The sequence below is a fragment of the Stigmatopora nigra genome, chromosome 10 (assembly GCF_051989575.1).
Source record: "Stigmatopora nigra isolate UIUO_SnigA chromosome 10, RoL_Snig_1.1, whole genome shotgun sequence".
NCBI lineage: Eukaryota > Metazoa > Chordata > Actinopteri > Syngnathiformes > Syngnathidae > Stigmatopora > Stigmatopora nigra.
Window position 1 is genome coordinate 12,983,109 of NC_135517.1, and position 12,720 is coordinate 12,995,828.

Here is a 12,720-nt window from a genome sequence, read left to right on the forward strand (position 1 = left end):
TAGTCCAGGAGAGAAATTTCAAGAAAAAAATGTACATACTCCACAGAGACATCAATAGAACACAGTAATCAAGTTTGGTTTAAGAAACATCAATCTCAATTCACTGTTTATGTGAAATAATGAATAACCTGGTAAGTTTAAAGGTCATTTTGATTTGTTGAGTGATTATATTTCTAAATTTAAAAATTGCATGAAAATCAAACGCAGAATTAGTGTATAATTCTACTGTAAGAAAAGCTGTTTCCACTTACAAAAGATTGACCGGAGCGGAGAAGTGTGTCGGCACTCAGCTTGCACGAGTGATTGATTCATCCGGCATGAATGGAGGAGCTCTGTCGACACAGCTCAATATCGTCGCCCTCGTACCAGCGAGAGAAAACAAACATGGAAGCACATGTCAGCTAGATAGATGGGGGCTGCTGAATGGGAGCTGTTTGCCTGAGAGATAAGAGCACCCCAGGGCCTGAGGTAGCTGTAAGATAGAGCTGCGTAGACGTACGGAAACTGGTCGTGATACAGCACCCACGGACATGTTACATTCATTTGTGCATTGCATTGCTGCCTAAAGATACAAGAAATAATTAAAAGCTCTGATTTTAATCTAAATAGGAGCTGTTTTGAGGCGTCTTTTCCTTCAGGGCTTCCTGAGCTGTTACGTCCCCAGGCAACTCGTCCCTCAGGACCAGGTGTTATTGAGTTATGCAGTGAAAATCAGCCCATTCTAAGATCCTTCATTCTGGGGGAATCGGTTGGGGAGAAGCTCTCTGTAGACAATAGTTCCTTCTCCCTGAGAGTGGTTCAAATTGATTAAATGACACTGGGCAGCGTTGCCATTTTTTTATCCTTCAAGCACCATCTTCAGAAGCCTAGGAACACAATCTGCAATCAGGTGACCCATTTTGTGAGTTTGTATTTAAGTTTATCCATTACTGTTGGATATTTATCTCAGCAGATTTTACAAAAAAATATACCTAAGTATCATACAAGAGGCTTATTTTATGGTCCTACATTTATTTATGTATATATACATATAAATATATATATAATATAGATATATGTATGTGTATATGGATATGTATATGGATATATATATATATATATATATATATATATATATATATATATATATATATATATATATATATATATATATATATATATATATATATATATATATATATATATATATATATATATATATATATATATATATATATATGAATATGCTTGTCTCTGTGTGTTTTCTTGAAATATATATATATATATATATATATATATATATATATATATATATATATATATATATATATATATATATATATATATATATATATATATATATATATATATATATATATATATATATATATATATATATATATATATATATATATATATATATATATATATATATATATATATATATATATATATATATATATATATATATATATATATATATATATATATATATATATATATATATATATATATATATATATATATATGAATATGCTTGTCTCTGTGTGTTTTCTTGAAAACATGGAATAAGCGTCACTGACCTCAGCTTTGTAAGAGTGAGTGTTAGTATTTAAGTCATTGTTTGCAGTTGACAACAATAGACCTTCAGTTCTGGGAGGACTGACTGTGAAGGCACATCTTTCAATGGCATTGACCTCTTGCTTGACCTCTAATCCATTCTGACAGTCAAAGCGAGTTGGACAATGAACGCCGTCCAGGGTAGCCAATAAGGTAACGGAAGGAGTACCAATTGTCATTTTGTATTAACATGGGTTGTCTTGTCTTTAAATAGGCAAAACCCCAAAAGCTGTTTGCACAAGTATGACGTCACACTTGGCAATTCGAAAACACACACACGAAGACGAATGAAAAACCCAACTGTGACGTCACTTTTACAGTAGCATCTTCTCTGTTTTTTTTTGTTTTGTTTTTTTAATCCACCTTAAATATTTCTCTTTTCAGCATGGTCACAACCCCTTCTCGCCTCAAGTTGATTGTAATAGAAACCTCAATCTCTTCTCTGCCTCTTAAGAGCCAAAGTCACTCCGGTGCTTCAAAAGATTAATAGCTCTCAAGAAGAAATGAATCTTGTGCTCTTCAGGGCCTGACTCCTTTTGTGTCCTTTGCGCTTTTGTGCATGCTTTTTCTCTCTCTCCGACAGCTACGTCGCCCGGTGCTGCTTGGGGCTCTCTTTTGTGACAGCGGGACTGTGTCACGTCGCTCTAGGCTTGGCCAGTCAAGGGGAGAGAGAGTGAAAGCGGAGTTTTTTTTTCCTTTCTCTGGCATTAAAGTCCATCCTCAGGGGCTGATGTATAGGACACGCATTAGGTGGCGTGACTGTCTCATACTCAGAGTGCAGACAAACTTGAATTCAGCACTCTATTTTCAAAAAAACGTTACTACCAAAGCAAGAGTCAAAGAAATCTTATCATGACTACGTGGGAACATGACTGGGCGGCTGCCTGTTGACACTTCAGTCACTCTGCCTCATTCACGCACTCTAATTGGTGTGAACAATATCTCTTTAATCACTGTGTAACTCGGTGGACAGAAACGTGTTATCAGATAGGTTGATGCTACAAATTGCCTCTGCCCTGCTTGTGTGTATGGTTGATTCACCTTGTTAAGTGTTGAGCTTGGAGGGATACTGTTAAATCGGAGGGGAGTTGGAAAACCTTGACTTGCTGTTGTATTGCAATTAAAATTCTATTAGCAGAATGGAATTAGGTGCTTGAGGATATTATGTTGCGAACATTTTGTAATGGTAAATGGGTGAGTTTGGAATGAGGCTGACTCCAAGATTATGCTTATAGTGCTGTGAGAAAGAATTGGATCTCTTTATTTCTTTTAACAGGCTCCCTAATGTAGTCTCATCAAACAAATCAGATAAAGATAAGTGAGCACAAAATGCAGTTTTTAAATTGTGATATTATTAATTGAATAAAAGTTATTGCAAGCTACGACTTTACGTGAAATTGTACTACACCTAATCACTAAAGCCACAACCTGAGAGAAAAGGTTTCTGCCTAAGCAGCCAAATTCAAAGCATTTCCGGATCACTGACCTCTTTGACACTTTCTTTGATCATTGTATCAATTAATGCTGCAAATCTGTTTAAAATAGGCTAAAGCGTTAGTTAACCAGTTAAGTGAAAATACCTCATCTAACATCTGACCTTTGAAATCATTAACTAAAATTTAAATACCCTCCTCCATTTCATTTGACAAAAATCCTACAGTCTTTCATTTTTCTGTTGCAATATTTTATTCTACACTTGGAAAATAGTTTTAACAGTCATCATATCATCATTAATGATATAAACATATGTAGATAGATAGTATGCTATTTCTCATAAGCATATATTTCGCTATTTCTCATAAGCATATATTTCACTATTTCTCATAAGCATATATTTCGCTATTTCTCATAAGCATATATTTCAGATGTTTATGCTCAGTCAGTGCACAAGAGGCTTTTTTATGAGTTGGGAAAAAGCAATCCTGCAAATGCCATCGTAGAAATAAGGGTGCATCCTGTTCACCAAACGTCTGAGTCAATGGCTGTGTTTGCTCAGGTCTACTGCACGGTGCTTTTTTAGCCTGTGTGTGTTTGCCTTAGTGTCTCAGTGCAGGTTCATCCTCCAACTAATGATGCCTTACGAATGTCGTTGTGTGTTGCTATCAGACATGGAACAAAGGTTTCTAGATCTTTTACTCCCTCAGCTCTCACTCGGCGAGCTCCCATGGCACTTTCAACACCAGAGCCTGACACAGATAAAAGCCTCAACATTCCAGTAAACACAGAAACTCACCACACTGTCAGTCCCAATGCATCTGTGGACATATTATAAGCCAACAAATGGATTTTCCACTCTTGTAGCCGCTTGTGCATCAATTCACACCTTCATCCTCCCATGTTTATCCCATGTGTCTGTCACTGTTGATCCACAAACTTGGATAAACGTAAGAATTGCATAGCCAAATCTAGTATTAAAATGTCCAGTGAAAATTCATGCCATGTTATAATGGACAACCATTCAAAATCACATTTATAATTTCAATGAGTATCAACTGCCTCACATGTTGCCTGCCTGTGTGAAGTCATTAGTGTCAACACCAAAAATGACCCAAGATGACATCATTAATTATGTCTAAGCGTAGAAGAAAAAAAGTGATGCCCATACTCCTCATTATCTAGCTACAGTATACTTTCATTTGATAAATTTTGGCTCTTAAAAAATGTTTTTGTTTTAAGTATAATTTTTATTGTATCTTTTTGTCCAGTCTCCCTTACAAGAAATAATAAGATAAAACCAACAGTTCACATAGCCTAATAGACATGTTTCCTTTATCATAATACTAGTTTTCATTAAGACAGAATCACTAATGCTCTATTTATCTTACAAATATGAACCTTTTTCCATTTTTTAGAGGCCCCCGACAATAGTGGCGTATTAGATGAAAGACCAGTCCGCACTATACTATGATGTTCTGACCTGAGCATTCCTTATTTCATGATCTATCCCTCTTAATCCTTTGCAGATCTCCCAGTTGGGCACATTTCCTTTTTCACCCCCCTTCTCACATGACCAGAAATGATCCCCTTAACTTTACTCCCCACCTCCTTGCTAGATGTGTTACATGAAAGCAGATATACATACACATGCCTTGCTTTTGCCAGTCGTGTCAGCAGGTCTCCAGCTGGCTTCCTGCTGAGATTCAATCGCTGTTCGACAGATTGAGAGGTGTAGATTACATCTGCGTGTTGCAGCATCGTGCCTCCCAGTAGACATGCGGCACCAGCGCACATGATAACGGAGGAGGGGGTGGGCATGTCGGGGGGCTAATGCGAGTAAAGTACCATAGAAAGAGGAGTAGAGATCATCTTTTCAACACTTCAACATAAAGAGATCTGGGTATCTAAAGATTAAGCTCCCACTGTGTCACTGCAGACACTTGTGTGGTTCATCTGCTAAATGCTTAGACATAAAGCCAATAAAACTTATATTCACACTGACTTAGTGGAAAACAAGGCTGGAAACATAGCCTGCAGCGGCATGAACTAACTGTAAGATTGGCCAATAGAATGTTGTTGACATGTGGCTCAATGTGAGTGGCAGCTCAGTGAGTTTTCTTGACATCGTCGTGATGGAATATGCCACGCGGGAATGTTGTTAGTTGGTGCTGCGTGTGGTCTATTATGTCAAGCTGTGTGAACAGCGGCAGGTCCTATATAAAGGTTATGTGTAATAAAATTATCTCCAATCTGGCTGGGGGACACATGACTTTGTGATCTACTACAAGATCGGAAGGAATTTGATGATAAATTGTATATAATTTGAACATAGAGAGTCTGAGTTTTAAAGCTTGCCTATTTTAACATTACTTTTGGTTTGTGTTTTTGTAGTCTTCAATAAATCGGAAATTTCTGTCACCAGCACACATCTGGTTGCCAGAAACGTCCAATCTGAGCAGTCCACCGTAGTCACATAAACTAAAAGTAGGAAGGACAAATGGAGACATCAAACAGGTACATATTTGAGTTCTGTTTATTGTTTGTAGTACCCAAATAGCTGTCTCGATAAAGAGCCTGCCCAATCATGTAGGGAAATTTACCAAGTTCTGATATTCTCCTATCTATTCCTTATTTCTAAATATGTTTCTCTGATCAAGCTTTTATGCACGTTCACTGTTATGTAAGATACCAGAGTGGATAATTTACAATGTTTATTGATTTTAATCTGATTTGAGATCATTCTAAGACTATTTCAATAAAGAGATTCATCTGTTTAACCATAACAGGGGAGTCTCAAATAGGCAACTTTGAATAAAGGATTCTTTTAATCAAGCAATGAGCGTGTCGGAAAAAAAACAAGCACACACAGAATTTCTCAGAGCCTTTGGGTAATATCAGGACGCTGCATGTTTTATCGTCATGAGACGCCAGGGATTTGAGAAAGTAGAACTATAAGACACTTAAGGTTCTTTTCTTTGATTAGAAGATATATTTCACAGAAATGGACTCTATCTCGTAACACTATATGACAAAATCAATGATTCAAGGAGCTGGCATAATGAGTACAGCTGATGATGATTCAACATTTATCATCATGAGTGCAATTTAATGGTACTCTCCAATAGTGTAGAATACAGCTGCTGTTTTTATTATATCTATGAAGAGAATCATACATTAATTTCTTCACCTCCTGAAAAAACAACAAAGAAACCTTTCAGTTCGTCTTTACCGCAAAAGAACAATTTTTAAAATCTTAACATAACCTGAGCGTTTTCAGAATACTGGAGTACCCAAGTGAATTTTTCCTCATCAGCAAATCTGGCATGTTGTTAATGTCAATTTCAATTTATCATCTAAAACTTCCTAGATATCATTTTTACACAACAAACCTGCTGCTAGAGAGAGAGAGAAATTACCCTAAAATGATCCCTTACGCATTTAAGCAGCCTGTACCAGAGTTTACTATATCGCCAAGCAGTTGTGCTGAACCACTATGACATAACAACCACATGAGCCACCCCTCACAATTGTCACTCAGAAATGGTGAGACACTACGTAGCTTTTGATTATGTTACAGTTTCATGGATGAATGCAGCACACATAACTTGCCCTGGGCCCTGTTTCCACTGTGCAAGTACTCGCTTCAGTGCACAAGGACAAGCTGCAACCTTCGCTGACATGACGAAGCAGCAGTCTGTGTAAAAGTCTGATCAGACACAGCTGTGTAGCTCTTAATGGTGTGTGTCTCCTCATATGACAACCCCCTCTTACAATATAATGACCATACATTAGGGAGATGCATATATATGATTTACTGGCTTTGACCTCAGTGGCAACAATTGTATATTCTAATACCATCTGTTATAGTATATGGGCAAATGTGTAAATGACATATTACTTCATCTTGAGTAATTGCTAAGTCATGTGATGCTGAATTGATTTTTTTTTTTAGCTAGATTGTATTGGTTATGAACTGTTACTAATTACTGTTTATTTGGTTTTATTGCTCGACGGACTGTTTAAATTTAAAAAGAAGAGCATTTACAGAGAGGTTATGGGGACTGAAAGAGTTAATTAACATTGAGGTTGCCACCCAGTGGTATTTTTAAATATGCTTAGTGAAGTGGGAGGAACCAAAGGGATCAAAAGCAACTTAAAACGAAACTAGAATTTACAGTTCTTGCAAAGGCCGATTGGAATTTTGCAGTGGAAAAAAAACGTCTTGAGTTTGAGTGGCAGGTACTGACATGGAATTCAGGAGAGCTGAGCCAGGTTGATTGACAACTGAAGTAAAATGGTTTAAGACAAAGCTGTGATGTGACTGGAAACAGGAGTGCCAGCTCAAGCGGGTTCTCAGTATGCCCCAGATTTGTTTTGGTCTCCACACCCTGAGGGGCATTTCAAACGTGTCACTTATTTTCCTGATATCCAGTGATACAACTGCACCCCACCATGATGAATACTTGGATTAGTATGCATTTCTATTCGAGACAAATGCAAACTATTGTTCAAATAAATTCTTCAATGAATGTGCCAATCAAAAAGCAGTACTTCGAACTTTGTAAAGAAATTTTATTCACACACTTCATTGATTCTCATTGTGCAAGTGAGTCAGAAATGTCGTAGTCAGTAAGTATTTGTGTTAATGTAGTATTGTGGTCTGAATGCCATGACTTCTGTGCAACAGTTGTTTCCATAAAGCATTTTAAAAGCTCTGTCAGCCAAGGATTAAAGCATTCCAATCAGCCACTATATTGATTTGCTCCACTGTTTAAATTTGTTGTTTTTATTTCCATTCATATTGCACTCTAAGGTATCCGCAGCATATTCATTGAGTCTTGCTCACGTAGTAAAATTTATCTCAACACCACTTCACTCACCTTGGTCATTTTGACCAGAAACAAATAAAGATATTTCATAACTCAACATCACTGTTAGCTTTTAATTTCAATGAATTTGTTTTTATTTGCTTTTTTTTTTGCTGTAAATCTATCTTTGGCTATGCAAACGTTTCCATTTGTGAGCTCATCTGTGCTTGAGGATGTTGGCGAGCAATGCCTTCTTATAAAGCTAGCTTTCTTCTCTCCAACAAGTCAGAGAGCTTCAGCCTTTCATATTCAGCGATGCTTAAACTCACTGATCCGCTGCCGCTATGATGGATGTCTCCTTTTTCTCTCTGGAAATTACCCTATATTGTCTCCGCCATCACAGGTGCAATGTTGGTTTTTGTGCTAGAGCTTTCTTACTGAGGTGTTAGAGAGTCCTTGAAAAGCAATTTGTCTGCTTCTACCCTATTCCTCACCCTCTATGCTCACTCTTCCAGCTATTTTCGACCTTCTTCCATTTTCCTCTCACACTAACTTTGTACTCTATCTTAATTTTCTACTAGGCTTTCATCACCTGCCAACTGACCCTTTCCATCTCAGCACATTTCCCAGCATTCCAGCAACACCCACTTTCTCCACTGTTCACAAAGCATTGAATAAACAAAAAAAATCTAACCCGCGGATGCATCCTTGCTACCTAAATCCCCTTATAATCGAACCCAAGAATGCCCAAAACTGAAGTAGGGGACTGTATGAAGGTCATTTACACAACCCTACAATATGAAGATGTATGTCTTGTCTAGGGAAGCCTCTTAGTGCTGAATCCCACTTGACTGTCTGGAAATTGAGAAATTGTTACCTTTGACCAGTGGATACGATATGGAAGCGTATCAGACTTTTTTTCCTCCTTAAAACTCATCTGATAGAATCAGCCTGAATATTAATTCAGGGGGTCCTCGGGTTACAAAGTCCTAGACCTGGTACATTTTGCTGCCCCCCTTGCTAAGTGCACTGGGAAAAAGCCTTTACAGACGAATGCACTCTTAACTGTGTCTTAACCTGACTCATAGAATCCTTCAATCAAAACCAGGTTCAGAAAAAGCGCTGAAAAGTTCACGCATATGTTAGGGAATGCAGAAAACAAACACCAAATGTCAGACATTATATTTCTTTGTGGCATCATTCATTACTCTGGCGATTTTTTAGTACATACGCACACAAGTAATGGAAACAAGGTTGTCAAAATTGGAAGCTCTTCAAGCTGCATTGAGTAAATGAGAGTGGCTGGTTTAAAGGCAGATGAACTAGGCCAATGTTCATGCTTTATTTTTACTAGCCCATTTTTGTAGAGTCTTTTGATTCTTCTGGAGTTTTTTTATTTTTTTTTTATTGGTGAGTAGATTACCCACCACTTGCCTATCCACGACTATGTTCAAGTGACTTGGTTTCTATCCAACAGCTGGATTCAGTCATAGAAAACCATAAACACCAGGCTTAGTCAGTTGAAATCTTTCCCAAGTGCCAATGATTTATTGTGTGGGTGTGTGTATGTACGCACATGCACTTGTGGAAATGCTGAAGGCATTAAAGCTGTTATTGACTGCAAAGTCAAAAAGGCTCACACTAAGAAAATGGAGATCAAAATAAAGAGTTTTAAGAGACTTCAAAGTAGTTTGCCATTTCAAGATGAGTGAGTCAATAAGACCCAATTTACTTTCTTTATGCATGATTAATGTCTTCAAGTTTAAACTGTGTGTTAGCTCCTAATGAAGACCAAAATAAAACCCAGTGGTATTTTATCTTTAGGGAACGCGGAATTGTGTCGATTCATCAAAACAATAATCAACAGGCAAGTAATTGACATTACAGGTTTGCCCTAGTCTTTATTCAGCTTGCTGTGTCAGAGTTAAAATATGAGATTGGTGCCTCGGCTCAGCTCAGCTCGCAGGCCTTTTGTTCCATAGCCTTTTGTGGAGACTCATTGAAACTCTCCACTGCTGAAGGAGCTGCTTTTTGTCACACATCCCCAGAACATGCGCTCACAAATGCATACAGACACACCAGCAACGTGCACAAAGGCTGAAGCTCTGCCAGCATTTCGTGGGATAATCTACCTTCCTGAAGGTTCGCTACTGCACCCTCCCTTTTTCCCGCTTTCCCACTGCAGCGCAGCTTCTTCTTTCTCTCGCCTCCTTCTTATCAGCCACTGTATAAGCAGGATGGTATTCCCTGCCAAAATTTTGGAAGTAGCGAGCAGTGTTTCCAAACAAGAACATGCATGAAGACGTTCTGCTTCCGAAGGGAAAAACGTCCTCAAATGCCCCCCCCCCATGTTTTCTGATTTTCCGACGCACGTGCACATGTAAACATGCGCAAAAAAAGACTACAGCATTTCTGCACATGGAATTGAAGACAGCTGTGTGAGGAAGAAAGATATGCAGTGTGCATGACTACAGATGAGAGAAGGGTAGATTATCTGTGTGTGAAAATGTACAAGCATGAGAGGGTGTTTAAGTAAATCCCTCTAAAAGGATTTAAAAGATTAAATCTTATCCCTTCAGCATATATGATCATAAATTATCCCATTGAATTTGTTTGATTTTGTCGCGGGAATCCTGTCAGTAAATAAATGTCTTTTATTAGAAACAACACACTTTTTCCACACAATGAAAAGTTTCTGAAAGATTGAATGAAGCAAAGGAATGATAACGACTATCTCATTCCAATTGTGTACTGTATGGCATATGTGGATCAATTCAAAATTATATGATAAAACAAATATTTAGAGGGATTATCTTAAGTGATTGCTTGAGTATGCATTAAATAATTTAGACTGTTATTTCGAATCTGAGCAATTTCTCCACTCCAGTGAGTGCTCCATCAATAGAGAAATGTTTTGAGGAATGTCCGCGTGAGATAATTAATCACATTCTTTCTGTGTATAGATTAGTGCCAAATATGGAAGATGTTTTTCTTTCCTACTGCCTTCTACGAAGCTTAATTTCACACCCCTTATTAGTGATGTTGTTTTTCAAGAGAAAACATCATACCTATCTTCACATTTAGAAGGTACCTTCTATGCAGATTATCGACCATATACCAATATCTCATCTCCCTCAACTCATTTTCTGAACCGCTTTATCCTCATTAGGGTCGCGGGAGGTGCTGGAGGCTATCCCAGCTGACTTATCACAGATAAGATTCTACTTAAGTCTAAAGCTGAAATTAGGCATTGAGTTCACTGCATCATACTTGAATGACCTTCAACTGTAATTACTAGATGTGTTTACAAGTATATGCTGTTTGAAGAAATAATGTGACAACAGTTTAGTTTTCCAAAGAAAAAATACCTCTTCTCCTTAATTGATGGATTTAAATTTGAATTTTTTTTAAACATTTAAATAAATTGTATGCTGAATGAGAATTGCAAACAAACTGAGATGTCACAAGCCATGACAAAAGACTAACCCATTATATTTCATTCTCAGGCTCTTATATATTTCCATCCTTTAACATAATATGAAACGAGACTTCTGATGAACTCAAAGTCAGCTCTAAAATGTCATGACTTCTTTAAAAGGTAATGAATAACGCTCTGTTTTAATCACATAATTCACACTGCATTAACATTTGGCACTGACTGAATATGAAATATTAAATGTATGACTTTGCTGGACCTGGGTGGCAATTGTAAAATTAAAAGGTGCTCTTTTATTGAGAAAAAAAAGGACAGTAATAATTTCAGAATTACAGATATCAAATCGTGTAAGCATACACACAAGTCAAAAACATCTTAACTGTCAAGAAAAGAATTATGATAGCGCTGGCACAGAGAATGCTCTAATAAATATTGTCACATAGGTTTTTTCAGTGCAGAACAACAAAGCCGATCAGGGTTTACGACAACTTTCACAAAGGCTTTGGAAGTAAATAAATCATTGCTAGTTTGCTTCCTTCATTTTGTGTATTATTTGAGCTCTAAAATGTTATCCAAATTGAGGAAAAACTTGGTTTAACTGTTAAGTTAACTAGGGATGCTCAGCCTTGACTATTCTCTCTATTTTTAAATGTCTGCATTATTGCCCTGTTATGCCAAATAATGAATCAGCAGAATAAAATATTTGTAAATATTGTTTTTAAAAAGCCTTTTGCACGTTGTAATTACACAAAAATAGCAAGACAGGCTTTTACTGAATTGTATTTGTCATTTGGCCATCATGATGATGCCCAATTAGCACATCGTGCAACGAGATAAGCAGTGGTAATCACTGGGTGGAGAGAAGGCTTATGTTGAGGCAGATATATTCACTTGAAACAGAATAGGGGACGCACAATGGGACCAGGAGTCGTGGAGAGCAGCTAATGAGCATACACGATTCATGCAAGTTGTCCCCCGCTGAGAGCCGTCACTTGGGCAGAGTGAAGGCTCACAAGAGGAGCAACGACACATTCCATGACGCCGTCTGACAGCCGTGAGCGCAAAAGACTGATTAAAAATGTCTCTTTTTGCAGAGGATGGATGGAAAAAAAAGTCTGAAAAGTCTAACAGCGATTTTGAACCACTCAAGAGTCAAGTGTAAACATTCCACAGTATAAACACAGATGTATACTACGTATGTCATATTTAGTGCAACATAGACAGACACATCCTGAAGAAAAACTGATGCTCTTAGAAAGTCTGGAGAGGTGGTAAACCTTGTCTAATTTTGTTTTCTTTATCTAGCTCACAAATCTCGGAATCATTTTACACGCTGATGAGAAAAGGTAATATTCAATTCAATAAAAGAAACAATTTTTTTGCAGTGCTTTTGTCCACTGTGGAAATTATCAAAACAGGTATTGTTTGGAAATCAGTAAT